Below are 5211 nucleotides of genomic sequence, written 5' to 3'. Positions count from 1 at the left end.
CTTTTTTGTTTCTGTTTCAATCACAATGATTAGTAGCATTTCTTAATATGATAATATTTCCTGCACAATTTTAAGCAACTCCATTATTTCATAAATAGTTCAACACATTGAAATATGGGTTTGGTAAGTGATAGTTCCCAAAGAAGTGAGTTTTTTGGCATACAATTAATACTTGACCTTTTTTCTACAGATGCAGCCATAATTATTGATAGAGAAGATACCTTTTAAAAGAAATTTGAGAGCTCTTGGAAATAAGAGTACATTGTGCAATGTCAGAATCATTCAGTGTGAAATTTCTCTTAAAGCACTTTGCAAACATTATAAACTGGTCTTAGCCTCCTTGTGAACATAAGTGACAAGGTGTTAAGACACTTGTCTGACATCAGGATACAGCAAGGCTGAAATCCCTGTCTGGCTATCTGGATAAAGGTTATTGATGGTCTTCTCTAATCACTCAAAGAAGGAAGCAGCAGGATTACAAGATAGTAGTGATGGAAATGTCAAAAACAATTGAAGGAACTAATTTGAGGATTCTTCATTACATAAATGAGAATACATCTGTGCTTTTTTCTACAGATACCAGTCATTTTCCTCATTCTGATTCAGTCATGCCAATCACTTCTTGGTGAAAGGAATGTATAAATTTTAGCTATTAATTACTTGTACCAAATATTTTCTTTGCCATACAGTACATAAAAAGTTCAGCATACTGAGTGGAAGCAGACTCAGGCACAAGCATAAAGGCAGGTGAAGACTTGTTTTGCAATCAGAAGTACATTCATCTGATCAGAGAGGGCAGGGGGGGGGGGGGGGACTGGACTAATCTGGAATTTTATTAGCAAATCATTCAGAAGGTCACATCAAAGGAGACATAGCAAGTCAGTGTGAAAGGAAAGTTAGCAATGAAATCAATACATTGGCGATAAGCCATGGAATGATTGCAGGAGGTAACATAGCTGCAACAAAAATTGGCAACATCACAGAAAAAATAATAAGAAAGTAGTGGAGAACAACAAGGCCAGGAAACAAAATATAAGAAAGCTAGAGAGAAGTGAATGTATAGTTAGAACAACATTTTTAGCAGGAAAGGGGAGAGGGTGATGGGGGATTTATGGATAAGAGGTAGACATCAGGATATAGGTTATTCAGGGTCTTCTCTAAGCACTGAAGAAGAGAAGCAGCACAGTTATGGCATAGCAATGTTGGAGAGAGAGGTAGTGAGTGCACAGGAAAGTAATGTGACAGGGGTGCTGGCATCAATGAATTTGTGGGGTGCACAATGATCATATGCAGTAACATGGAAGAAAGGCTTGGGAAGGAGTGACAAAGGAAAGGGAGACTGTGAGGAAGATGGTGTGGGTACAGGGTGAGTGAAGTTATGGTCCCAGGATAGTGTGGAGATGGGTGAGGGGGGGGGGGGGGGGGGGGGGGCAGCAGGAAGCTAGAAGAGATTGAGGCCAGGAGAATTACGGAAACATCTAAGTAACTCAGAGAAGCTGATGTTGGGAGGGGGAAGGTGGAGGAGGGGGTAGGCAGGTGGGGAAGGATCAATATGGCACACACTGTGAAGTAGCTACTGAAATCGAGCATGTTACACTCAGCATATTTTTTTTTTTTTTCTTTTTCTTTTTTTTTTTTTTCTGGCACTGTGGGTGGTCGAAGTTTGGCAGTGGCCATTCATTCAGGTGGACAGTGGATTAGTGGCCATGCTCACATAAAATATTGTGCAGAAATTGTGACAGAGCCAACATATGACATGACTGCATTCACAGGTATTCCTGCCTCTGACGGGATAGGATAAACCTGTTGAGGAGGTGGAGTATGATGTGTGCACCAGTGTAGCAAACAGTTCTTGCATCTGGGTCCCCCACATTAATATGAACCATGTGGAAAGGGGATGGGGGTGAGTGGGAGTTGAGGAGGTAACAAGTTATTGTGTGTGTGTGTGTGTGTGCTTCTTTGCAGCTGGTTCCTGGGGATTGTAGGTGCTCTGTCCTGCAATTCAAAATTGATGCATGCGTTAATGTTTGCATGGTACCACCAACGGTCACACAAAAATAAATGTGTTTACGCCTTGAGCGGCACTAGGAACAATAAAAATGCTTCCCAGGACCATGTAGGATCATGAGACAAATCAACTTCTTCCAACTCATAATAAAGGTGCCAAAATGTTTAGTGGAGGACTGCTTGCACATTGTTCTCACCTGTATGCTGAGACCTTAGATCCAGCTGTTGTACACATGACTACCACAGCAATGGAGTTGCACTTTGCAAGGTTTATTGTGCAGGCAGGATTCTCAACTGCAACTCATAGCTCAACTACAGCTGGACTTGGTTCTGGGTATTTTACACGTGTTCTGTGTAGTCAATGGATTGTGCTTAATAGACAAGGTATGCGCCATGGCTCAATGTGCCAGGTATGGGATGTGTTAGTATATGGCACTGGAAATCTGTCTGTGGATTAAGTTTGGGGTATAGCATCTGTCTGTGATAGCCTTAGTGAGATCTGCCTGTGCAAGAGAATTTTCATCGCCACAGACACACCGAACACAGGTGGGAAACCTATACAGGTCCTGATAACCATATGACACTTAAACAATATCCAAGTAGTAAATTGTTACATTTAACTCCATACAGATCCATCCTTCCTCTGCATATTGCTCTCTTCATCATTTTATATCAGTTACTTATTTTCCTATATGTGACAATCACAAACTCATGAAGAATCTCTCCACATCACTGAACCATCGTACAGCTTGCAGTATAGTTTCCTCCTGCATTATTTTTTTTATGAAACCTTCAGATTGTTATCTATAATTCCCTTTACAATCATGTAACACTCTGATTTGACCATTTCCTGTGTTTATTAAAATTTTTATTTCGGTCTTTATGTTCTTTCCCCATCAAATACCACCCAGTTTTACCTCCAATGTTCCTCTAGTGTTTACCCATCACTCACTGACACCATTTACATCCCTTTTGCCTCCCTACCAATATTCTATCCCAAATGGTCCCCTGTTCCATCTATCTAAGTCAATTCAGACAAGCATCTCTATGCCTAGCTAATATCTAGTCCTACATTCTGGTCATGAAATGTTGCCTAATTCTAGGAAACCACGCCCCCCCCCCCCCCCCCCCGCTCTCCTCCCCCCCTTCCCCCAGTTCCTGATTCCCTCTCAATCACTTGATTATAAAAATTTTTGTTACTGGACCTCACCCCTGTTTTCATCACAAACTTTAAATTTTGAGATTCCTTCACTAAGCTGATACTACAGAAACACTGGTTTCAATCTATCAACCAAACCCCTCAATCGGAAATTCCAGTCCTATCTAACAGCCTCACCTTCAGATACACAGCCAAGTTCAGTCATGCTGTACTTTTTGACCTACTCTCCTTCTTGCAATCCCTACAGTGGGAATGCACCTAACCATCCACTGGTTACCTTCCATGAAATCCTTACCTCCAGTATGCTTTCACCAACCTTCTCCAGGTAATTTTCTTGGAAAATAAACCTTTAACACCAGGAACAGCAGCCATCAACAACATGAAGATGGACCCTAATTTAATTATCTTACTAGCAGAAATAGATTCCACCACATTCTTCACATATATAGCTCAATAGCAGCTCCCGGTCCCATAAATTAGGATCTAACACTTCCCTTGACCTATATAGCTCAAAACATCTCCTGATACCAATACCAACATCCACTGCCACAAATTGGGATCAAACACTTCCCTTGACTTGTTATCCTTACTACATCTCCACATAGAGCCATCCCTGGTCCGAGACGCCAGAACTTTAAGTAAGCCTCATTTCTTCACGACATACTGAACACTTCACGACTTCATCCAAAAATCCAAAGTTGAAGAAATTTTATTAGAGACAACGTACTGTCCCCCATCATAGTCGACAACTGAAAACTGTTGACCCTGTAAGTCATATCCATACCTACCAAAGACATAAAAAAAGCAATTTACCAAAATTTACACACGATGCCACACTCGCCAACTAAACCAAAAACATCACCTAACACATCACCAGAGACCACCACCAATCACATCAAAATGACACCTACAAACACGCCACTCTCACAAACTAAATTCTGTGCTGTCGTGACGTCACACAACACAACAGCCTTACGTCACGGGTCAAAGCCGACGGGTGGGATCTGACACTTCGGTCGACCCCTATAATAGGTTGTGGATTAATTGTAGCTACGCTAGGTTCTTCTAGTAGCAACCATTCTTTTGTTGGTACTTTATGTGTAAATGAAACATACTCATTATGAGGTAGGCCTGTTAATGTATTTCTACGACCTGGGTCCAGGTGGCCCTATGTTTTCCTCACTATTTGTAATTAGCGGCTGGTTACCAAACCTTGATATGATGTTTCCAGTTTTAGCCCTATTACTGCTAGGTACAAATTCTTGTGTAGTTACTGGGCCTATATTAGAAGGTGGATGCCCTCTTTGGTAATTTCCATTACCCCTATTCTGCTTATATCGATGTACTCTAGCCAAATTTGTCTCATGTCTTTTGAAATTACTAGAGTTATTATTATTACTCCTCGTGTAATTTTGAGTCTCATTCTGATGCACATTTTCATTACAGTCTTTATTTATCACATCAAGTGCATCTACAAAGGATAATAGCTCTTCTACTGTCTTCCATATATAATATACATAATATGCTTTTTCTAACGTAAGTGGGTAATCACCTTACCAAAATTCGTAGCATCCCTCTTCTGCCACTGGTTAATCAAAATATTTAGCTATTGTTAAATGCCAGTTGAAATGTTTTCTCATTATAACCCATATACTATTGTAATACTTTGGGCCCCATAAATCCAATATAAATTTCTCATGGGCACTAGATCAATATTTCTCCTTAAAATTTCTCTGAAACTCAGCACAAACCGAGAAATCTTCTATATTCAAGGTGTCCCATCCGGAAGCTTCCCTAAAAGATAACCTACAGCAAACTCTATCTTTTTTTGCATCTTCCCAATTTTTTGGTAAGGCCTGGTTAAATCGCATTAAGAAATGGGTTGGGTGCACACCTCCATCTGATTTAAATTTGGGTAATTGTCTGGTGAGTCTATAATTTGCTCCCCATTGTAAATCTGTTACTACCTCACTAGCCAACACTACATTCTGTGGAGCTACCCTTTCTCTGCTTTATTCTGGATAAGTTAAAATTCCTTCCAAAAT

The sequence above is a fragment of the Schistocerca gregaria genome, chromosome 6 (assembly GCF_023897955.1).
Source record: "Schistocerca gregaria isolate iqSchGreg1 chromosome 6, iqSchGreg1.2, whole genome shotgun sequence".
Taxonomy (NCBI): Eukaryota; Metazoa; Arthropoda; class Insecta; order Orthoptera; family Acrididae; genus Schistocerca; species Schistocerca gregaria.
Note: the sequence above shows the minus strand (reverse complement) of the source record.